This window comes from Haliotis asinina, chromosome 14 (genome assembly GCF_037392515.1).
Source record: "Haliotis asinina isolate JCU_RB_2024 chromosome 14, JCU_Hal_asi_v2, whole genome shotgun sequence".
NCBI lineage: Eukaryota > Metazoa > Mollusca > Gastropoda > Lepetellida > Haliotidae > Haliotis > Haliotis asinina.
In genome coordinates, this window is record NC_090293.1 from 44754448 (window position 1) to 44780505 (window position 26058).

At 41.7% G+C, this 26058-nt stretch overlaps 2 protein-coding genes across 2 annotated transcripts in view; one reads left to right on the top strand and one right to left on the bottom strand.

Annotated features, from left to right (window-relative positions):
• LOC137261071 (ADP-ribosylation factor-like protein 1) overlaps nt 1-26058 on the bottom strand; it is a 382131-nt gene that overhangs the window by 338409 nt on the left and 17664 nt on the right. The gene's annotated exons all lie outside the window — the stretch shown is intronic.
• LOC137261066 (lactadherin-like) overlaps nt 1-26058 on the top strand; it is a 257593-nt gene that overhangs the window by 62174 nt on the left and 169361 nt on the right. Inside the window, exon 2 of the mRNA XM_067798729.1 lies at nt 21619-21643. The gene's annotated coding sequence lies outside the window, so the exon portion shown is untranslated. The remainder of the gene's footprint in view (nt 1-21618; nt 21644-26058) is intronic.

Here is a 26058-nt window from a genome sequence, read left to right on the forward strand (position 1 = left end):
TTGTAATCACCTCAACCATCTTCCTATTATGACTTCAATTCTCATGGCTCCCTTGGTCACATGGGTGAAGTGTTCACAGCCAAACCAGACACATTTCAATTTTAACTGTATATCTGAGCAGAACATTCGTGTGGGTTTTTCGTATTAGTAGTTTACGTGTCACTAGACAGGAGCCCAGTCGAGATTATTTTCAAAGATGTTTATGGATGCTCCTCTGTTATCGCCAGAAAATAGAAACCTAATGATATTTCTGAACTCTGTATCAGGGAGCAATCTTTACACAATGACATGTCCACCACGGAAATGCAGAATATGCACAAAGGTCACGTAGTATGTTCTGCAAACTGTTCATTCAAAGTAATACTGTGCTACATGACATTGTGGTAAATTGTTTCATGTTGTTGTTACACTGACAACAATGTTGTCATACGGTTGGAAGCATGTCTGCAGGAAGGAGACGACGTCGTTAAGCGTTTATTCATTCCTAGAGTGAGTAAGTGAGTGAGTATGGCATTACGGTGAGGGACACCAGTCGGTGGAGCTGGGAGTCTGGCTGTATTGGTTAATTAATCCCGATCGTGTAGACCGATGCTCATGATATCAATCACTGGTATGTCTATTCTATAGCGAGAAGATTGCTAAATGTGACATTGGATAACAAAGGCACAAACCGAAACAAAACATACAAAGGACGCAATAACACACCATAACAGTACAAAAGGCTTGTGAGAAATGACAAATCTTGATATTTCTGCTTAGTTTTGCGAAAATTCAAAAAAGGTTTTTCGATAAAAATACATGAATAAGTTCAAACAAAGAAGTAGCACTCGCAGGCTTCTGCAGATTAATACTTGTCACGGTATGGCTGATATATTGCAGCTGTGACGTTGACGTTTAACTCACTCACTCTGCGGTGATTTGTGTCAATATGTTGTGCCAGTGAAGGCGAATGTGTGGGAGAACTAAATGTAGAGCTGTTTGGTTGGCTGAGTTGGTTACATTGGTGATCGGTGTGACTGGTTTCCGTAGTCAGCTATTGATTGACCACACTTTCCATTCAAGGGGCACAATTTAACAGTGTGTGTGTTGTTGTTGTAGTTGCTTTTGTGTTTTTTGTGTTATGTTATGTTTTGCTGCGTTGTGAGGTGTTTATGGTATACGTGTGTTGCCTGGTGTATGTATATGTTGTGTTGTGTTGCTGTGTGTTGTGTTATGTTGTGTTTTGTGTGTTGCGCTGTGGGTTTTGTGTGCCGTGTTGTTTTTGTTGTGCTGTTGTTAGTTGTGTTAACTTGTGTTATTTTGTGTTGTGCCTGCTCGAGTGAGTGCCCTAATGGCTGAAGTTTCCTTTCGTCAAAGGCCCATATCCGATTCACCACAAAGGCACAATGTGGGAATACCATTTGAGATGTCCCCTGCCGTGATATTGTGGGAATGTGTTATAAGCGGCATACAACAATACTCAGTGCCTCATTAATCAATGACAGCTGGGAGGAATGCTCGTTATCATCCTGTTTTCCTACAACTTTGACAGTTCCCACATTTTTTCATCAACCCAGGGTGAAAAAAATACCCTACCTTTGAGAAAAAAATGAAAATGGGTATCTGTTAAAACTCTTTGGCCAGGTGTGTGGACATTCACCGCTTGTCGCACAAAGTAGCTCGATTTAATCTGGATTGTGTTTGTGAATCATCCCTCCACACTGTTCTCATGGAGCAATTAGTGATCAAATCATCCGCATCCCCATCATCTGAAGAGATACAAGAGAATCCCAACACTAAGACGGATGAAATAACCCAGGTGTGTATGTACTTGTGATATGAGGTTCCAAGGCCGGTACTCGTTGCCAGAGAGATTCCCATAGCTAATGGGTTACCGCCAAGCTCATTTGTGTTACTGTCAAATTATTATTCGACGAGGTAATTTTGGTTAGGGCTGTGGTGTGTGGATCCAGTCTCTCGCCGCGTCACTGATATCTTAACCAGAACCAGAGATATAGCATGAAATCATCATCATGGAGGTCATCATCGTCATCACCACCATAACCACCATCATCCTCACCATCATCATCGTCGTCGTTGTAGTCGTCAGCGTCGTCGTCGTCGCCATCGTCATCGTCATCACCACCATAACCACCATCATCCTCACCATCATCATCGTCGTCGTTGTTGTAGTCGTCGTCGTCGTCATCATCATCATCATCATCACCACCACCACCAACAACAACAACATCATCACCATCACGATCAGCGTCGTCGTCGTCGTCACCACTATGATCATCCTTATGATCATCATGACGGGGACGCGCAACAGGTCCAATCGTCCTATACGCCAGAATTCGGACTGACGTGGTTTCGCTTCTCGTCCACTCTGACCATGATTCGAGGATCATCAGTACCCGTTCTTGCGGGTATTATCGCAGTGACTAACATATTATCCAGGACTTACATGTCAGGCAACACGATAGTGTGATGGAACGACTTTATTGTTGCAATATTGTTCGTGGGTGTGTGAGCTTCATACCGATGTATGAGTCTCTTAACCTATTCAGACAATGACCCACTTTTCTCCTGTGAAAGTGAAAACCACACAGAACTCAGGTTACACCGAATTCCAATTCCTTGTTAAATAAGAAAATGGTATTTACAAATGAATTTTAATTTCAAACTTTAATTACATCGTATATCTGTATGTTATATCGTGTTTTAGGCAGCATGCCTGAACTAAGAAATCACAGCCTGTCGCTATTTGATGAGGTCGTAAAATGATTCACAATGCATCTGGCTGAATGGTTACACCTGTTACGTGTTTTTTTTTGCGCTTATTCATTGTAGATCTGCAAGGCACAATGAGACTGATATAACACCAATTCCGTACCAAACCGCCAAAGTTTTCTAGCAGCAAAGCATCGTCTTGAGATTTTCTCAATTTCCAGGTTTCCGTTTGTCAGAGCACGCTGTACGACGTGTCTGCAGGGATTAGAATGAGCGTAGTGTTGCAATACACAAGTGGTTAGGTGTATCAAATCATACCGATCAATATTTATGTACCCAGTCAAGTGAATTAGTCTAAAAATTCTGGGCTGGATATCGCACTAAGTAGCGCAATAGGACGGAACCCAGTAAACAGGAAACGAGACTGTTCTGTAATCAGCCTGTTTATTAACGCCCCGACAATGGTTGTAATATTAATCACAGGTTTGTCTATTCCACTGGTTTCGAAGCATCCTAAATACTGCTTCATACTAACGTTACACAACATATACCTATCACCAGAGTTCGATTCCAAGACGCTTACGCAATTTGTGCTTGGCCTACAGATCTAAGGACCATAGGACCCAAGTTACGATGGTCCTTAAGACAAAAGTAGGGTCCGATAGAGTAGTGATAGATATAGTTTTGTGTACCGTTAAATGAAATTGACACTTCAGTTACAGGAACATCTTATCTTTATCAAGAATTGGGTACAACGAATTCAATTTCGTATCCCTTAGACGTCTGAGATATTTTTCCTGAGTCCATTTTGTACATTTCTGGTAACTGAACATTCATTTCGCGTTGCGTTAAACCGAGTTTCGATAGAGTGTAAAACACACGTTTCCACACATTACTCGTGTTGTGTCATTCACTGTGAGAATATGACAAACTCGGCAAAAATCTTTCAAATCATGTCTGGAGAAACAGCGTAGACAATTGGGGCAAAAAATGTAATGAGTTCTGAAACATTCTTCGCTCATGGATGAGGAAACTGTTTCTGGAAGTTTGGTATTCTTATCTCTGAACGGTAATTAGAAATGCCATAATGGCGGCAGTTTGTAATACCCAGTTATTACCGTGACAACTCTTCATAATATCTTCTTGAAAACATACCTCATAAATCTTATTCCACCCAAGACACAGGGCGTTATTACATATACTCAAGCAAGAGCGAGTTTTTATGTTATCAGCCCATGACATGGATGTTTATAAACGTTTCGAGGAAATCACGTGTATGCATCCTCTACATCGTCGTCATCAACATACGTCATCATATACCTGTTCATGTCGCCGTTGTTGCATCACCAGCATGACCGTCGTTTTCATCACTGCCTCTATGAAGGAAACAAGATAATGTCATTTTTTCTCCACAATGACAAAATGTTAACGGCGTATTTACTGAATATCAAACTCAGAATCTCCCTACCCTTCTGTGTGCAGCAAGATCACTTGATCCCCGTATACACGGCGTACCGTCACTCGATCTCTGCATGCACGATGTAGTGTCCCTCGATTCCTGTATACAGGGTGTAGTGTCCCTCGATCTCTGTAAACACGGTGTAGTGTCCCTTGGTCTCTGTATACACGATGTAGTGTCCCTCGATCGCTGTATGCACGGTGTACTGTCACTCGCTCTCTGTATACTCAGTGTGCTGTCACACCATCTCTGTATTCAGGGTGTGCCTCATTGTCTGTACACACGGTGCAGTGTCCCTCGATCTCTGTATACACCGTTTGGAGTCCCTCGATCCCCGTATACACGGTGTACCGTCACTAGCTTTCTGTATTCACGGTGTCCTGTCACCATGTGTCACTCGGTTTCTGAGTACAGAGTGTAGTGCCACGTCACTCGATCCTTGTACACACGATAACGTCACTCGCTGCCAGTACACACGCGATATGGTGTCCCGCGATCTCTGTATAAACTGTGTAGCGTCACTCGCTCCCTGTATACAGGGTGTAGCGTCACTCAATCCCTGTATACACGGCGCAGTGTCACTCGATCCCTGTACACACAGTGCAGTGTCCCACAATCTCTGTATACACCGTGTAGTGTCCCTCCATACCGACTACACTGTGTGCGTCACCCACTTTTTGTATACACAGAACGCTTCTGACGTCACATCACGTTGACAAGATCCCTGCACTGACATGTAACTTGGTAAAAACCCAACATTTCCCGGTGCATTGAGGTGAGGACAAAAACACTCTATGTAAAGTGTATTATACAGTAGATATGAGTTGTTTATGTTGTGCACCGCGGCTAACAGATCGTATCTCCCAACATTATCACACATTTCAACAAGACCGGAAACCTATGATCAGCATTCCTGTGGCTCACGAAACCTGGCTTCTTTCTGGAAAATGATGACAAGTCCTCATACAAATAAGGTTTGCCACAGTCACTCTATCATTCGTGGCGATGGGGTAGCTTAGCAGTTAAAGCGTTCGCTCCTCACGCCGAAGTGAATGAGTTTAGCTTTACGCCGAGTATAGCAACATTCCTGCTATTTCATCACTTATCGGAGCCCCAGTTTTCATTTAAGGACCATCGTAATTGGGGTCCTGTGGTCCTTAGGTCTGTAGGTCGGGGAAGGTGTCGATGCCAGATCTCTGCCAAACACAAATTGTGTAACCGTCTTGGGAATCGTCAGTATGAATCTGTATTACGGATGCCTCGAAACCAGACAAACCTGTGATTTATATTACTACCAATGTCGGGGCGTTAATCAACGTAGTGTTTCAAACACCGAACCTAACTATGCATCGTCAAGATTTTGTTGCTTGAGTTATTGAGTAAGTATTGTTTTACACCGCTTTTAGCTATATTCCAGTCATATCACGGCGGGGGACAGCACACATGGGCTTCACACACTGTACCAATATGGGAATCAAACCCTGGTCTTCGGCGTGACGAGTGAAAGCCTTAACCACTAGGCAACCCACACAGCCCCGTCACACCTGAGATATGGTGTCCCCTGCCACCATAGCTGTGTTTCTTTTGCTGTTCAGTATATGTACAAATATGCTAACTTTTATAACATCAACAATCTTTATCGGTATATATATATATATGTGTGTGTGAATAAATGTTGTCATGGAATAGGTTTGTACTTTTAAAAAAAAATATCACACTGATATATTCTATTTATGAAATTCTGTAATATTTTCCCCATGTAGTTTATTGGTTGTCGAGATCTGCACCTACAGGGCAGCAATAATGAACAATTATTAACTGCCAACAACAAAATATTAAAATTTTCCTGATATTTCATCTAAATCGTCCCGGTTTGATTCATGTGTGATAACCTGGAATTATGGCTTATATTTTTTTTAATTGTCCCCCGTTGCAACGCGGAAAGGGGATACTATATATTCAGCAGCGTCTGTATTTCCGTCCGTCCCTACGTACGTAATGTGACCATGACATTGTCTACTTTTCAAAGTTATGTTACCGCAATATCTCATAAAGCACTGTAACCGATGTCTTCATTTTGTCGACAGCCTACGTTGGGTGATTATCCACACACCAGTCATTAAACTGTTATATGTTATTTTTGAAATTCTGTAATATTTCCCCGTGTAGTTTACTGGTTGTTGAGATCTATGCCTACAGGGCTGCAATAATGAATAATTGTTACATGACAACAAAATATTAAAATGTTCCTGACATTTCATCTAAACAGTCATTTTACGTATCTTGTGTGTCACCAAAAAGTAAAAAGTAGTGAATATGTTGTAAATATTTCATTCTTCTTTAGAACTTGTTCGCAAAACCTTGTTTTTGATCACTTGGAACATCAGTCAGCTGTCAAGGTCACGATCGAACTGATATGAGAAAAAAATCAGTTATTGGCGGTTTTGTTAATTTTATTTTAACGAATTTATACGAAAACCGTGTACATTCGGGTTTTCCATATGCTTACTGGTGACTGGAATTGGAAAACTAAATTCAGTTTCAACTTTATTCTCTTATCATTGTCCGTTGCCTATGAACGGTGTACAACTCTAACTGTATTTAGAGGCGGCAAGGTTGGCAACAAGAGTTGCGTACCTTGAATTTGGCCCATCGCATTCACAACACACTATTTGCCCTCCACATTTTACAACATCTGTGCGCATTTGTGTTGGAACTTTATGATGGGATTGCTGATAATGTATTGGTACGATGCGTACATTAGCAGGCGTGTGTGTATTGGTGTTTTCCAAGGTGCCGGGGGGGGGGGGGGGGGGGGGGGGGGGAGGAGGAGGGGGGGGGGGGGGTAGTCTAGTGGTTAAAGCGTCCGCTCGTCACGCTGAAGACCCGGGTAAAGATTCTCCACATGGGTACAATATCTGAAGACCATTTCGGTTGTCCCCCGCCGTGATGTTGCATAAAGCTCACTCACTCACTCCAAAGAAAAATCATGTCTTAACTCTCTAGGGCGGTGGGGTAGCCTAGAGGTTAAAGCGTTCGCTCGTCACGCCGGGGACCCGGGCTCGATTCCCCACAAGTCTATAGCTACAATGTGCGAAGCACATTTCTAGTGTCCCCGCCGATATATTGCTGGAATATTGCTAAAACCATACTCACTGACTCACTCCAAAGAAAAAGATTTATTAGCTCTTTAACATGAAAGTCAGTTTAAAGTAAATTCCGTCTTGGTTAGATTATGTTAACGGAGGGTCACGAGGGACTGTCATCACGGGTAGAGGTCGGTGGGGGCATCTGTAACAATTGCTTCACCTAGCGATCCGATTCTATTAAAGTTTCTTCTTCTTTTTTTAATTCCACGTTCTCCATTTTCTGGAGTTGGGGTATCTTTCTTCGAACTGATAGTGTGGGATGGTCACACTATAATTTGTCTTGGGGTCTGGGTTGAGGCTACCGTCGTATTTGGGGGGTCTCGGAGTTGATTATTTACCTGTAAATTGTGTTGACTATCCCTTCAAACCTAGGCTAAACATGCGCGTACGTGAAGGTCGTGGCGCTCATTGTCTGGGTCACGGCAGAGGGCGTTAAGAGCGGTGCCGCGATGAGCTGTGGGGTGGGCTTTGCTGGAGGACGCTGGAGAGAGAGAGAGGGTAGGGCAGGAGAGAAGGGGCTTGGCCTAAGGAATGGAGCAAAGACTGCTTGATGATCTCGGTGGCTGACGCTTTACTTTCAGTTATAAAAACTGCCACATGACATTTAAAACAAGCTGAGAAATGAAAACAAATTTCAGAAATTTGCTCGACATGTATATCCAAACTACTTCCAGATACTGTCGGAGCCACATTTACCAATATTCACATATGATAACGGTCGATTATAAGAATCAGATTGACACAATATAACCATGCTGTGGATTGAACCCAGACATTCACCTGAACACCTTACCCACAGGACTGCTCCACCTCCCCTTGAAACCGTCTCCACCGTGCAGTGGTTCGAGCGTCCGCCCGCAGAGCGGAAGGTCGCGGGTTCATTCCCTGCCGCGTTATACCAAAAAACGTTAACATATGGTTCCATGCCTGGAACTCACCATTAATGATAATGGACAATGTCCGAGGGGACATCGCGACATTGTGTATTAGCGATCCCCACTACACCACCTTCCTCTCTCCGGGCGGACGGTCTAACCACCACACCACGGTCCTGTCCTAAATGGAACTTTCAAGTCAACGTTTCCAAATCCACATGATTATTTTCAGAATGCAGTCTAAACAGTTGTAGATGTGAAGACCGAAATAGCATCTGGTATGCGACTTCAACAGCTTCGGGTTTGTCTCCCTTTGTCCGAAATCCCAGAGTTATCGCCCCGGACGAGCTCATATTAATCTCATCCTGCTGTTATTCCAAACAAGATAAGAGCTCGCCATTAATTGTTTAACTCCTATAGTTTAGTCTAATGCTTAATCACAGGCGCTGTTTATTTGTCTTTTTAATGCTCATTATATTAAGAACGACCCGAAAGCGTATGCTGATGTTCCACAATGGTGTTTCTGGTTGCTTTATTAACGCTGTGAACCTCATCAGGACTCTCGTCACCATTTCTTTAGTGCAGTGTGTAAATATATCAGTTTAGTCTTCGCTCATTTGTCTAAGTTGTATTATACAATTTGTACAATCTCAGTTCAACGTGTACACTCCGGTACACTCACTCAACTTGGGAGTGGTATGGGAATCGTCGTTATAAGTTAGGACCGATTTAGTCCTAAAGTTCGTTTTCATGCAGTCATGCATCTGATAACTACAAGCAGGATAACCCGTGAAGATCCGGATTAGAAATGATCTCCAGTAACCTTCCCAGGGTCCGATTTCTCGAAACAAACTAAAGTTTTAACTCAAATCTCTAACTGAGTTTGACAATTTGAAACAGCTGAATTTTTATCTCAACTGCATTTTGTAGACTGAAAAAGTCCAAAACAACTAAAGAAATCTGTCCATCAAATTCAGATTGTCTACTATGTTTGAGCTGGATACCAATTTCCTTTCATTCTGGAAAATGCATGTTCCTGCATTTTCTCAAATTTGAGCAAAAAGTTGAACTTAAGTCAAAACTCAGACTTAAGTCTGTTTTGAGAAACCGGGGTCAGGCTCACTGACTTGGTTAACATATGTAATAGTGTCTCAGTTCCGGAGAACGATGCTCATGATGTTGATCACTGGATTGTCTTTTTCAGACTTGACTATATACAATCCGCCGCTAGATAACTGAAGTATTGCGTAAAATAAAACTCACTCACCCACAAAGCAAGGTGTGTGAATGGATATGTCCCACCTTGTCTAGAGGATTTAACATAGGTAAACAGTGAGACAAAAATAAATGTTTTATCTTGTCAAGACTAAGTGAGTGAATTTAGCTTTTTGTCACTTTCAGCAATATTTCATCAGTCACAGCGGAGAACACCTAGCGTTCGTTTGTCATGACGGGCTTGATCCCACATGGGCGAAGTGAGTGAATCCCATTTCTGGTATCCCTCACTTTGATGTTGCTGGGTTATTGTTAAAAGCGGCGTAAAACTATGCTTACTCACTCACTCCCTCACTCTACCATACCTGTCACTATGGGTGCACGAAAGTTGTAAATGTTTAACACCTGCAATACTTGAGGCTCTACATCAAACTGACACGCCCTGTTTCAAATGCATCGTGTGGCGGGCGAGGTGAGTCGCCATCAGGTGTGTTAGAGAACCCCAAGTGTTTGTATACTTCGGGAGAGTGGCGTGTTTATACTTCGCAGAAACCAGTACACGACTTTGTTTATAGAACAGCACAATGATATATCTCTCCGACTCTGATGATTTAATTAAAGGGATATTCTGACTGTTATATTTTACCACATCAATGAATAATAACTCATGTTTAAAAAGTCCTTAAGCATAAGTCATAAGTAGTCGCTAAGAATTATTGAATTTGTGAGTGAATTAAGTGCTGTGTTTTTGAATTAGTGAATGTATGAAAGGTATCAGAAAGTGTTGAATGAGTGAGTGAATTGTTTGAATGTGAATGGGCGAGGGAATATTTTAATGGGTAACTAAGGGTTCTTTTAAGTGCACGGATTGTGTACTGTACACTAGTGAATTCGACACTGAAAGAGTCTGCAAACAAAGTTGTCTCCCATGTTTTTACACCCGGTCACAGGTGGGCTCAATCTCTGCACCTCCAGCTGGCACCATAGACATCTCGTCCACCACAGACTGGGAGATTTCCCAGGTCTCACCTCACACAGACTGGGAGATTGTCCCCATATCACTCCACACAGTCTGGGAGGTTTCCCAGGTCTCACCTCACACAGACTGGGAGATTTCCCAGGTCTCAACTCACACAGACTTAGAATTTGTCCCCATATCACTCCACACACTCTGGGACATTTCCCAGGTCTCACCTCACACAGACTTGGAGATTTCCCAGGTCTCAACTCACACAGACTGGGAGATTGTCCCCATATCACTCCACACAGTCTGGGAGGTTTCCCAGGTCTCACCTCACACAGACTGGGAGATTTCCCAGGTCTCACCTCACACAGACTGGGAGATTTCCCAGGTCTCACCTCACACACACTAGGAGATTGTCCCCATATCACTTCACACAGTCTGGAAGTTTTCCCAGGTCTCACCTCACACAGACTGGAAGATTTCCCAGGTCTCAACTCACACAGACTAGGAGATTGTCCCCATATCACTTCACACAGTCTGGAAGTTTTCCCAGGTCTCACCTCACACTGACTGGGAGATTGTCCCCATATCACTCCACACAGTCCGGGACATTTCCCAGGTCTCACCTCACACAGACTGGGAGATTTCCCAGGTCTCAACTCACACTGACTGGGAGATTGTCCCCATATCACTCCACAGAGATTTCCCAGGTCTCACCTCACACAGACTGGGAGATTTCCCAGGTCTCACCTCACACAGACTGGAAGATTGTCCCCATATCACTCCAGACAGTCTGGAAGTTTTCCCAGGTCTTACCTCACACAGACTGGATGATTTCCCAGGTCTCACCTCACGCAGACTTGGAGATTGTCCCCATATCACTCCACACAGTCTGGGAGATTGCCACCACCTCACCTAACAGACTGGGAGATTGCCCCCATATTACCCAACAGAGACTGGGAGATTGCCCCTACCTCACCTAACACAGACTGGGCAATGCTCCCACCTCACCTCACATAGTTTGGGCGATTTCATCGCATCACCCCACACAGACTGGGAGATTCCTTCACCTTACTCTAAACAGACTAGGAGATTGCTCCCGTATCGTCTCACATTAAACAATGATGAACAGATCCAGCCTCGATCCATCCCCATTCATTAAACCATAAACACTGATCAAAGACAATCCACCTTTGAATCGGAAACACTGCCAAATAAAATTCTTAAGTGTTCTCAGTCGGTAGCAGGGGTGCGCGTTCATCACATGCAAACGATAAAAAATGAATTCCCAAAATGTGGATTAAGTGACGAATATCATCTTTTGATAATGCATCTTGGCGTACATAAATGTAGATGAGCCATCGATTAATTTAGTTTCAATATCAAAATTAATTAAAAGTTCAAACCGAGCTGGGAATTAATGAAGATCACATCAATATTCACACGCTTCTCCATTGTTCGAAACCCGTTCATCGGCAAACATGATTAACCATTAAAACATTGCTGCGCCATGTTTACAACCCTTCACGACGAACATCAAAGCTTGCACTTGGGTCACAGGGTGCAAAGACATGGACAAGGTCACCGGTAAGGTCATATGCAAGTTCCGGTCACGTGACTGAGCACCTGCTGAGGGGATGTGCGTGTACGGTACATATCAAAATGTTTTGATCTTAAGGTAGAACATTTGGCAAATTATTCAACATGGAAGTAATTTGTGTGATGATTGACGCCCTAGGGTTATGAAGTTGGCCTTTCCAGCATGAAACTGACATGCTGCTTGTCTAATCAGTCAGTCTTAAAACAAAATGTCTTTTAATCTTCGCGTATTAGAAGTTAACATTCTTTGAAATTGTTAAAGGGTAAAACATGTACCTTCTTGTTAGTGTGAGACGGTAATAATTAAGGAATTACAGGTCCTGGGTAGCTGTTTGATCGAAATTTTAATAACCCCCTCAAAGGCGGTGTTTAAATGTTTTAAGCAGTCGTTTACAAATATAGATTGTCGTTTTTCACAACCTCCACCCCAAACCCAAACGCAGAATGGGATGAGGGTTAAATTAAACGTTTTACAAGTTTTTTTTTCCACACATACGCCATATCTTGAAATGAACACCTTTCAAAGCAATGACGTCACGGTTATCCCACCATCCCACGGTAATGGAGTACATAACGCGTTTTCTCCGAATTTCTCACGAGATTTGTTAGTGCATTCCGAGATTTTATTTCGATGTTTATTTGTCTGTTTGCTTATTAGTTAGTTAGTTAGTTAGTTAGTTAGTTAGTTAGTTAGTTAGTTAGTTAGTTAGTTAGTTTGTTTGTTGATTTTAACGCAACACTCAGTGATATTCGCATCAACATCACGAGAGTCTGTGAATAATCAAGTCTGGTCTGACAATCTGGTGATCGATTGTTTGAGCGTTGGTGAACACGGATAGGGAGCGATGACACGTCATCGGACAAGTCACTCGATCCTCTTGATCGCCTCTCGCGATAAGATGACGCTAGCGTTTTATTCACCAGAGTTGCGTCCCTTCGGTGCGACAGGAAATGATATATAATTTTGTTTTCGAATAACGATTCACCACTAACATATTTTGAAGTTTGTCAAGGACGCGGGGATTGCACTTTAAGTGGTAAACATCTGAGAATTTCATTACATCGAACTGCCGAGCTACATGAAAGGAGAATACTGTAAAATTGCAATGAGTGAGTTAAAGATAAAGTTATCAGAAACATGTACCCAATTTTTATGGCAGTGCATTATCATTAATATTTTAATCTGGAGAGCAGTTTCTGCTATTTCTGCTAAGGCCATTATACGTATAATCTTATAAGTGACTTAGAACGGCCATACTGCCTGAGATGGGGTATTGTGTTTTCTTGTGTTGCACTGCGTCATCGAGAAATGGAAATAGGCATCATGGCTGAGGTAAATAGTTTGGGCTTACTCACGCACTCACTCACTCACTCACTCACTCACTCACTCACTCACGCACGCACGCACGCACTCACGCACTCACGCACGCACGCACGCACGCACGCACTCACTCACTCACTCACGCACTCACTGTGGTTAGAAAGCTTGTTCGAGCCGTGAACTACGCTATATATAAGACTGACACGTGGAAGCGATCACTAACTTGAAAGAAGACTGGACTTATAGTATCTCCCTGTCTCACACTCACTAAACATAGACTGGCATGGCATTCCACACCAAACATGAGAACTATTAAATAACAAAAATCTGTAAATAAATAGCATTTCAATTGAAAGGTTTAACGAGTCTTTGAAACGCCTGCTTGTAAAGAAAGCAGCTATTAAAGAGGGTGTTTTCACCTGTGATGTTCCGGAAGGGTGTGTTTGTGCAAAGCTGGGTGTCGTCGACGGTGTCGTTTTCTATTGTTGCTGCGACGTGGTTACGTGTTGCTTGTGGCGAGCTGACGTAAACATATATGTGTTCAAAGTAGAAAACAAGATCAAATTTAATGCATAAGAGATAGTTGAAATAAGTAGGTGTAATTCTCAAATTGAAGGGGATAGTGGGGTATATCCAGTTTCCGTTTACAAAAGCACAGTACGCGTTATATGTAACAAAGCCTTGCATAATGACAGTTGCTCAGTTCTAGTAACCCTAAATGCCAATATAGCTATACATGGTAAAGGGTTGGTGGGGTGACGGGGTGGGCTGAGTAATTAAAGTTTTGGAAGGCCCACTTTTGTCTCTCTACAATGAGTGACGCCATCCTATTTGTGATTTCTCGTCTTTGTTGAAATCTCGTTACACTGCGGCGTAAAACCATATTCACTCATTGTACATGTCAGGCAGTGCAGATGTTTGCTTCTCAGTGACGGAACAGTTTTTTTTGGATACAACTAAGAAAAAAATGGATTTGTTGAAGAAAAAAACACAACATCCACTTCCCCCTGTTCGATCGTGTCATTGTCATGTCAGTCTGACCAACGCTACCAGAGGGTCAAACTAGACTCCGATGCTGAGTTAACGGGTCAATACCAAATCACAGTCACACAATTAAGTTAAAAGTTCATCAGCTCGCCAATTAATTTTGTCACCAGATTTTAACGTGGGTGGCAGTTCTATGTTGAAAACATCTGACCACCGGGCAGTGACATTGCGTGATTCGGCACGTGCGACCAGCATGTGACCTTTCCCCGCCAACATAACCACCCGCATGATCTTTGCACCTGTGCAGGTGAATAGCGATCAAGCACCCATGTCTAAAAATGACACTTCGAGGTCAGGCAGTGAAGAGGCCATGTGGAGACATATGTCATTTTCTTATTTTTCGCCGGAGTTAGTTATTTTCCTGTTATAATGAGTGAGTGAGTAAGTGTGGTTTCGCAATATCGACCGATGAAGATCCGAGTTTGAACTGATCTTCAGTAATCAATGCTTGCCGTAGGAGGCGACTAATAAACGGGATCGGGTGGTCAGGCTCACTCACACACCCCACTTGTGTTCATCTGGCTTGAAATCACAAAATTCACTTGATTTTTCATAATTGTTAGAGTAACAGTCGTTTTACGTGCCACAAGGTTTTACGAGCCACGTGTTTTACTGTATAGATACTCCCATTAGTATCGTCATGGTCTTGGTGCTGCTCTGTTTAACGAGGTTTCACTATGTAGAGGCTCCTACTAGTGGTCCCCGAGTCTCGGTATTGTCCTCATTAAAGAGATTTCACTATACGGATTCTCCCAGTAGTGTCCCTCGTGCTTCGTTACTGTCCTGATTAAAGAGGTTTGTATATGCAGGTACTCTCCATATAGGCCCCGGACCCCCCTGAACACAGGTTCAGCCAAACAGTCGGATTCCACAACGACACACTCTTCAGCTGAAGACTTTTGTAGAAAAACATTAAAATCTTTGAGGGAAGTCCCTTCATGATTACCTGCCCAAGTGCTTGACCCTTGAGATCCCAGCATCATTTTTCTGTTGGCTCTGACACGTCCTCTAATTGACTTTATTAATGAGTTGTATATTTGTAAGGAATTATAGACAGCTGATAGTGTTCGGAGATGGGTGCTGAGAGGAAACAGCTCTTTTCGCCAATTTATGAAATTGGTACTTCTTGATGCTGAGTTAACACATGAACTAGATTTGTTTATAGCGATGTGGCAATGGCTTTGAATGATTGATGAGGTGTGTTTTTGGAAAGGGAATCAAAATCTAGCATGACTTTGCATATTTTCTTAGCTTTTTGTTTAAGTCGTACTCCGTCATATTCCAACAATATTACCGTGGTTTGTAAGTATTCGAGTCTTGGTCAGACAATCTAGTGATTTACATCATGAACATCAATATACAGAAAACAAGTAACCAAGCCTGACCATACGATCCCGTTACTAGAAACGTGGGTTCTTGAAACCCAAATAAGTAACTCAGATCTTTCCGGGTGTCTTTGGAAATAATACAGGTAGTGTCTGTTGAGAAGAGGAAGCACACAAGGTGTTCTGGGTAATATTGTGATGTGGACCCCCACAATATAAAACTTAAAATAACTTTGAAGCGTTCATGACTCGTCTGGTTTGTTTTTCATAATCCTATAGTTTATATGCATGAAAGAACCCTTTTCCTTAACCATTTTCTTGAGCAGAAACTAAGAAATGTATTTCGCTCTCAACACTCACGCGAAAATACAATACCTCGTGTGATATACACGTGTGCAAGCAACGTGACGAATTCCTATATACACACGCCCATGGCCACTCGACGTAAGGTTTGTACGTAGGAGATTGGCCCCACACCGCGCGAACCTGATGACTTCTATACCAAGTTACCATTATCCACTGGTACCTTATCTGAGTGAGTGAGTGAGGTTTTAGGCCGATTGCAGCAACAATTTAACATTAACAGGGGAAACAGATAGTGACTCCACAGATTGTACCCATGCTGAAAATCAAACCGGAACTTCAGCATGACAAGCTAACGCTTTATCACTTTAAACAGCTGCCTCCCCCACCTCCCCCATCCACCATAAGAAACATCCTTCAAAACGCTGCTCCTGTGCATTAGCACACAGGTCATAAATCAGTTGAAGTTAAGCAACGTTGGGCACAGCGAGTCGTTGGATAGGTGACCGTGGTATCTTGACTCCTGGTCTCATAGGAGGCTCCTGGGGGGTTTTACGACTTTGGCCCTGCCCCACAGCGAAGCACCCGTGATACATGTGGTTTCACGTTAGGCAAGCGCGTTTCTTCAAAATTGCCGTTTTTATCCAACAGAAAATGGGTACCCAGTGGGATAAGCCGTGAGTTATACTTTTTAGCGACTGACAGGCAGCTTTGGTTATCCGAGGTAATAGTGATCAGATTGTGCGCTTTGAGCAGGATATCCTTGCAGGATGTCTCACTGAAGACGTACTCTCATTAACTTACACTTATAAGGGATAGCCTTGTTGGAGTCTCCCTGCACTCATACGTAAACCTACGATCGCTTTTTCAAGCAGGTCGTGACCACATAGAACGTCTCAGCGCCATGGCTCGAATTTCGTTTGTCTTTTTCGAGATGTCGGATTTACTTACGGTCGCTTTGTTAAACGGGGTGAAAGAGAAAGAAAGTTACGCACATGCCTGCACAGAGGTAATTGATGTATATCTCGTGCCATAACCTCTCGCATAGCAAACTGTTAACTTGAACCAGAACCGACATTTTTGGATGCAATAATGGCTCCTGCCTCACCTAACGCACACAATGTGATTTTACAACTGTCGCCATTCAAAAACACAGTTGATTACATCTTGACACGTGATCACGTGACAAGAACAACGATTCGTAATAAAATACCAGCAAACACAACGATCAACTTGTCATTGTGTAGCGATGTTCTTCAGACATTCGAAACGTCCCAGATTTAATTGTGCGCATCAGTCTGAGCACAGAACGCAAGTATCGATGACGTTGCATGCAATCATCAATGACGTTCTGCACACAGACGGGTCATTAGATCATAGGTTAACCGTTGTTATCGCACCTATCAGAACATAACGCTTATCGTTTGGCAATTACAGTAAAGGAGGCGGAAGTGACTCCCAGCAAGATTCTATCATAGACCTCGAGTTAACAGTATCGTGGACGGACCAAAGAAATTGCTGTTTTGGTGTCGGTTCAGGTTACAAAAGGCCATGTCTTTAATTCGCGAGTGAAAAAAAGTTCAACTCCAGAACTATGTTTGTAAAAAGTTTTTTGGACTGATATGTGTGATAAGGTAATCAACTGTCTGTATCATGGTGATCTGAAGACTGCTAATGTCGCCGGTATAAGGGTCGAAAGAAAGAAAATTACCTTTTCCGTGTTATAATAGAACATTCCATGAAATTTCTAGACATTCCAAAACAGCGTCACAGTTTGTTTTTGCATAATACATCATGCCGGGTAAAAGCATTGACTAAATACTGGAACAGACACTTTGGGCGGAACGAAAAATTAATTTTACCATTATTTAAAGGTCACATGCAACGTAAAACACAACTTTGCAGATTCTGATACCTTTCGGTATGCACTTACCGAAACAAATCATCAAAAATGCCAATTCTAACTATAAACTTGAAAAAAAAGCCCGCGAAATCAGAGTTCAAACGATTCACTAAATTTCCCCCAGCGCTGGGGAAAAAAGTGGTTTCAACAGTTGTGCTGTGCTGCGCCCATAACGCATGCGCAGTGAATAGGTTCGTGGAGCTTGAAACAGTATGCATGCCCGGAGTATGGGGTCGTGATCAGTAGTCTAATCTTGCGTGTGTACACAAACAAGCAAATGATCTATACGTGACATAAAAAGATTTGCTGATTGTGGTAAGCAGCCTCTACCACAGAGAAAGCTCAATGTATGTTTTATTGACACCTCTATTCTGCCTTCTTGTCTGCTCATGACAATATGCAATACACAGCTTCATGACGGCATGCAATTTGAACTAGACACCAATCACTCTTGTCAGTTTCAAGTCCTGCTTTGTACTTGGTGAATGGCAGTTTCCAACAACGCAGTAGTTCACCATCTCTACTCAGATGATTTTTGATTGGATCGAACACAAATTCAGAGAACATGTATGTACAAAACCCAACATCTCTCTATACGTTCTTTATGGATAACAACTTCTTCTGTGTATATGATTTTGTTTGAAAACGGGAAATGAATCCATACTGAAACGATGCATCAAGTACAACAAATGAAGTTGTTAGCCGTAAAGAATGTTACTTAATATGCGTGTAGAACATGCGTTATAAGTAAAGATGGCGGCCATAGCTGTGATGAGTGTGGTGTTGGAGGAAGAGGAGGTATCCGAAGAAGAGAAGGAATTAATTACAACCACAGAAGTTTTATGTAAATAGTATTATATGGTATATTACTTTATATTTATGAAATAGTTTAAGCCATATACAAACAGATAAAGCATTCGAGTGATAGGTCATCCAATTAGAGGATTACATGTTACATTGGCTTGTTTCGTTCAAGAAATTACAAAAACAACTCACTGGAAGTACTCACGTGTTGGCAAAATACCTTGATAAAATGTCGTCATCATGGAAATTCTCTCTGCGTTTCAATTTGCGTTGCGTCAAAAATACTGCAAGACCTATTTTCAGAGCAGCGCAGCGCGGCACAACGCACCCCCAAAAACGGACGTAGTGTAAGGTATAAATGATAAAATTACTGACTTGCGGTTTTTTGACGTAACGCACGACGCAACGCAAGAAAAAACGGACGTAATGGAAGCCCTGCCTTACACTTGAGTGCACCCCACCCGCTATGACTGGGTTCGGTCTCCCGATGGCTTCGTTTCGTGGGAAATAAACCCAAGTACAAAATATTGCACTTTTGAATCCCAATTGTACGCTTATAATTTTGTTTATTTGTTTTTTAACAAGCAGCAATGTATATTATATGTCATGAATAAGTGATAATTGTGTTTTATTTATAATTAATCTTATGGTTGCATGTGACCTTTAAAGACAACATTAAGCTCATGGGAAAAAGCTACGATTAACGAAAAAGATAGCGTTTTTTCATGAGATCTTGCTTTACCAGTCAGTATGGATTTCATTGTTGCTTTGATTTGTCATTTGATGGGATCGGGTTTCCGAATTCGTTATATAATCTCTCGTATTGAAAGTGAGTGAGTGCCTTTGGTTTTACACCGCATTTAGCAATATTCTAGTGTCTGATCGTGCATACTGTAGTGGCTAGTGCCATGTTTTCTTAGAGTGTGACAGCGCAGATCGGTGCTTAAGTTATCAATCACTTGCTCAATTCGTCCAATGTTATAGTTCACAATGCAGACTAAGGCGTAAAACAACATACCACACTCGCAGTTTTCTATCTTCTGTATTTTCTTAGCTGTTTAACATTGCCGAGTATGTCCCGGATGTGATCGAGTCTGGACCATACAAAACAGGGGTTAATGCTGTGAGCATCGTCTCTAGTAGTCAAGGCACCGCGTACTCAACCCATTCGTCTTGCCTCCTCCTGTAACGGGCAGATATGCCCGGCATTGAATCCAACTTGCAATACCCAAGGCGTTTTGATAGAACTGACAGGAAAGTATTTACCACGAAAGTAATATACCTGTAACGATTCTTGAACTACAACACAAATGTGGCAAAGATATGTTATTAAATCAAGATTCCATGCTGTTGCGTCACTGTCAAGGAGCAACGCGAACAAGATAAAACGGTTCATGTATGTCGAGAGGGGCTACTATTCATGCCACTGCCCGGATAAGTGACCGGATCAAAGGTGCCCGGATTTTAGCTTGTTTGTTCTGTAAGCTCCTTATTTACCCCAAGGAGCTTACAGAGTTAACAAGTGCAATCTGTGATACTTGCATTTCGCAGAGAAACTATGCACTGTTAACCCCTTTTGTGTCATGGGTTCATAAAATCTAAGGGTGCCATAGAATTTTCAATATTACCATTTGATATCTGCTCTCAGCGTGACATACCATGGCGTACAGCATTCGTGAAGGTCCTGGCTGGAAATTGTCTTCAGCAATTGCAGCCCACGCTTGTCGTAAATGGCGACTGACGGTGTCGGGTGATCAGGCGCGCTGACTTTGATGGCACATGTCGTCGTATCCCAATGGCCTAGATCGATGTTCATGCTCTTGATCACTGAAGTGTGCGATGCAAACGTGATTACTTCCGAACCGCTGTCATATAACTAGAATATTGCTGATTGAGGCGTTATACATGGGAAGCGCTCGTGCAGTTCTTAAGATTAATCACTGAGTTTGGCGTGAAGTTGATTGTTGTTCACTGGACAATGACATTTCAGATCAAAGACCTTTACTTTTATGAGATTTCATTTTTTCGAAACTTGCGTTTCTTTTGCTGTACAGTATATTTACATAAATTGTCTGTTTGCATCTTTTACGGACAAAATGCCGATATTTCAACAGTGGATTGGAGTATATAGGGTTTGGCATGAAGTTGATTGTTGTTCAATGGACAATGACATTTCAGATCTGAGTTTGTGGGTTGATGCAAGACTAAGTGGGCCACACGGCAAAGCAATTCCTTTTACGGTTTAATAAAACATACTAAACAGCGAAAGAAACACAACTCTGACCCTTGTCAAGTTTTTAAATAAAAGACTTTTACTTTTATGGGATTTCATTTTTTCGAAACTTGCGTTTCTTTTTCTGTACAGTATATTTACATAAATTGTCTGTTTGCATCTTTTAAGGACAAAATGCCGATATTTCAACAGTGGATGGGAGTATATAGGGTTAATCACTCTAAACACAGAGTCACATGCACAAAGGAAGAATCATTTGCACCAGACAGTCAAGTTCCTCATAAGTGCACAAAACGCCCCCGCAATGACGTCCCAATCTCATTGTCGCTGTTGTCAGCGACATGTCAACAATGCTGTGTTCCGTGCACGGGCACAAGGCGATTAATGTTGGCATGTTAAAATTAATTTGCGGTTATTTATGAAAAGAAATAATTAAACTCTTGTTCCGGAAAACTATTTCAGGATGTATTGATGTATTGTGTAACTATATCTAAAGCAGATACACAGTCGTTTATCTGTACTATTTTTTTAAGAAGAGAAAAATGTTGGTTCTCTCAGTATTTCAGCAATACTCATTCAAACCTCTTCATGCATTCCTTTTGTGATTGTACACATGACATTATATATTATACGTATATTTACGTATATGTAAGTTGACTTTATGTTATTAAAAAGGACCTTTTTCATAATTATCTTTTGTTTGTTTCAGAATCAAGACAAGGTAACATGACAAGGTAGGTTTTTTTCGGATTTATCTTTGCTTGCTGTTTTACATCCCATCCAACCATATCCCTGCTATAAATAATCTTGTCCGGGCCAAACGATCCAGTGATAGGCGTCGTGTGCGTTGATATTCGCAGTTAGAGATACGATGACATATGTCAACCAATACGGCGGGTTTGACTACCCGGTCCCATTAGTCACGTTACGGCAAGTATTGGTTGGTGAAGACCAGTTCTAACCCGGATCTTCTACGGGAATCAGTTATTAATGACGGCGTGAACAAGAACAGTTTATCAGAAACTGATCTGTTAATCAAAACGTATGACGGGTAACAAGTGATTAAGCTTACTTTTCATTGTTAGTATTCTTCTCATTTCAGTTTCATATTTCCGTTTACATACCCATCCCAAACCAGAATCCGTATATGTGGTAAAATCGTTGATATGCAGGACAATTGAAGGAAGAACCTTCGGGTAACTATGAAATATTTAAGAGTGATTGAGTGAATAATTATGGTTTTGTGCTGCTATTAGCAATATTCCAGCAAAACCAGAAATGAGCTTCACACACTGTATCCATGTCGGGAATCGAACACGGGTTGTCAGTGTGATGAGCGGACGCTTTAACTACAGGGCTACCGCGCCTCCCCAGAATATTTAGGTAATATTTAGATAATAATTGATGGCATAAATTGGTTTAGCCTCTGTCGACAATAATGTTTTAAGTGACTGACTTCAGTCTAACGTGTTATCAGCAGTATTTACATTTATAAAATGGTATCATTTTGATGTTGGAGAAACGTCAGGTGTTTGAGGTATCGTGTAGTCAAACCCAGAAACACCACCGGAACAATCCGGGATTCAAACCCACAATTACAAGTTCCAAGGGACGCAACTCTGAGTATGGAATTGTGGTGCCTTAGACGATGAGAGCAAAGACTACATAGACTACATAGGCATTGTGACGCATATACGTTACCATTTTATTATGTACAGCTTTAACAAAGGGTTAACATGCATGTTCTGCGGCAATCCTAGTGTATGCAACATAATATTTCAGCCATATGAGGTGGATGCAGACCTTTTGATTATATAACGGATTTGTGTGATATACAATGGTCACGTGGTGCGGAAGCTTTAGACCGTCAGTAAATGAATACCACCATATGTTGCAAAAGGTATTTACGTCGTTGTTAGTCTTCATGAAACATGTAACAAAACAGTTTCAAGATGTGTGGCACCACTATACTGGAAACCAGAATTTACGACTCATTTGAAAACCATTTCAATGAGAATCGGCAGCTTTGAAGGATTTTGTAATCTTTGCGATACCTCTTGCATGGAACCAGAGGCATAGAAGACAAGATAGGTGTTCGTTCCTTAACGTCAGTTCACATGTTCGCGATCTTAAGGTGTTCTTTCGGAAAGCAAATTCAAATGTTCGAGATCTGACGAAAGATAGACAAGTGCTTAAAGTGCTTAAAGTGCTTAAAGTGTTCGTTCATTATGCAACATTCAAATGTTTGAGATCTGACGAAAGATAGACAAGTGCTTAAAGTGTTCGTTCGTTAAGAAAAAATCAAATGTTCCAGATCCGACGAAAGATAGACAAGTGCTTAAAGTGCTGAAAGTTTTCGTTCGTAAAGCAAAATTCAATGTTCAGTTGTCACACTTGTGGAAGAGCTGAAATCTCCTTCTAGTGATCCCTGAAGTGACATTGGTGGGGTATTGCTGATATTGTTCAATTACTGTTATGTAAAAGAAAATGTTCACTCACATGAGAACCAGTTCCAATGCTTTTAATCCTACGGCAGACTACAGAAATAATCTGTCTGTTTAAAAACAATATTGTTAAAATATTCTCCACATCTGTATTTCTAATACTTTAACTACTTTGATTCACTGTTAGAAACACTTGAATTTAAATTGATTATATTTAAAAAGAGGTTCGATGTCCTAACTCAGACGGTGAATGGGATAGGCAAACAGGGCTCCATGCACTGACGATGTTTCGCCCGCAGCAGAGACATCCAGAGATCGGTGCACCAGTTGTCATGCTCACAGGATAAGTTAATTTCCCATGAGCTGACAACTGGTTTGGAGTCTGAACAATGAAAGATCGCTGCACTGACCTTGGTGCCTTTCATCTTTGACTGTGGCTGAAACTGGAAGCAGCTGCAGACATATTTCAGCTTCAAGGTTTGATTGATTGGGGGGACTTGACTGTGATAGACATCTCATTGACGTATATTCCAGCTCACTAGCGTACATAACTGCAGCCAAGGTGAATACTACCTGTAAACCTACACAGGAGCGGATAAAAGCTTTGTGAGGGGGGAAGCATTGTACACTCTTGGTAAAACGTGTCTGCACACTTCATTTTTACTAAATATTCAATGGTTATTTGGTACAATGTGTGCCCTGATGACGGCAGAAAAAATGTTACATTTTCTGTTTCTGTTATCTCACTGGTGCAGTTTGATTGTATCATAGGTATGCAAGTTCACAATAACTGGCACTGCCAGGTTAGAGTGCGGTGATCCTTAGCACGCCACGGGGCTGTAGACACCAGACAAATTTGAACCCATTTCTGACAAGGCCTTTCGATATAATTAGCAGATAAACCTAAAATAACGTCTCGGCTCTTGTTAGAAATGAAGGGGAGCGAGGTGAGGGATATATCTGATGTCTAATTCCTTGCTGTCAAAATACTTCATCAACGTTTTTCAAAATGCCTGTACCGGTATCTAGATATTCGAGTGTCCGATGTTTGTTTATCACATTTCGGAATGAGTTGTACCCACAATAATCGAAAGAAAATGCATGAAGTTATTCGGTTCCTGTCCATGGGTAATTATAATGTCATACTCACCTGCAGGCCATGCGTTTAGAGCGCATGATGGACAATGCAATTATGAGCAAACCAGTCTCATCTGATCAGTTTAACAGTGGCCGACCAAACAGACAGCTGCAGCGAAGACCTGTAAGATCATCTCCAGCTGATGCGTCTACCACGCTGCAGGCGAATAGACACGCCATACCTCTGCAGCAAGTTGCATCTCGTATCTATTCCTGTATAAGTATGTTACGGAAATTCGTTTTTAACTTCACACTTTACGTCTGTAGAAACAATTCAGACAGGTATTTTCACATGTCAGTGTTTTTAGGGTTTTTTTTACCATTTTTTTGAAAATCGATCGTGAGGATTATGCTTTTACACACAACCAATAAATCTTTTCTTGTAGTCAAATCACCGGCACCTGTCTGTGAAAGGTATATAAAGTATATAATTCATTTGCAAATTTGTTTAACAAAATGGGAAAATAAAAACAAAGAGATGTTTCATTTGAGAAATGGCTGACAGAGGTGTGAACGTGTCTTCATGTCGACACCTGTCACCCACCCCTGCCTCGCTTGCATGCTTTTGCTGATTGCGCGATTTCAGGATCTGCTAAATCAGTTTGTGGTATATTTAAGGGTTATGCATGGTTATATAACTGTTTCTCTGGAATATATCGCCAAGATCTGTATCTGTAAATCTTAAGGCTTAGAGAACTTGTGCGCAGTATATACCTCTATGCTTGTACCTTTGCGATAGCTGGGAATAGTAGATTGCGCTCATAGGTCATATTAACGAAGCTCTCGTAGCGGTATAACTGGCGTAGGTCTATGTTACAGTATAGGTCATACACGGCAAATGTAGCGCTACAACAGCTTTGTGAGACGGTCCCCTCAAGCCCGGTGTACAAATCAATCGGAGCACTGGCTTATCTGTAAGCCAGCGATACGGTATATAGTTTTACGACTGGTCGTAACTTTACGAACGCTTTGGAGATCGGGACCATGGTAGATATTTTCTTGTCCACTTTCACATGTCGTTGCTCATTTTTTGGTGTTCACTTGTTGTTGATTCTGAAATGTTTTTTCTCCTTCTTTATGGCTTGTATATAGTTGCGGTAACATCTCTTTCTACAACAGAAGACAGGTCTGCACCCTGTCTTTGAATCAAGTCAAAGAAAAATCCCAGAACAAGACGAACAGGCGATCATAGATTTTATCATTTTGACGAGGTTTAAAATAACGCGACGTGAATCACTTACCAAATACAAAAGGTACTTTCAGCAAGACAAGAAACTATTACAAAACCTCCCACCACTTTTGATGCTATCTTCCCCAACAAAAGAAGCAGACGACATTGCAACTTCCGGTATCGTAGATTAGCTGCCATTGTTGCTTTGGAGCATCAGTAAATATGGTTGTTCTGTCTCATATTTTGTGAAAAGATCTAACCACGAAAAACAATTAAAATTTTTGAGGCAACTGTCGGCGATTTTGTGTTTATCATTAAAAATCAGCGGAAAGTTAAATTTAACCCTACAGCAACTGTTGGTTGTCTCAGAGTTTACGAAAAATGAACTCTATGCCTT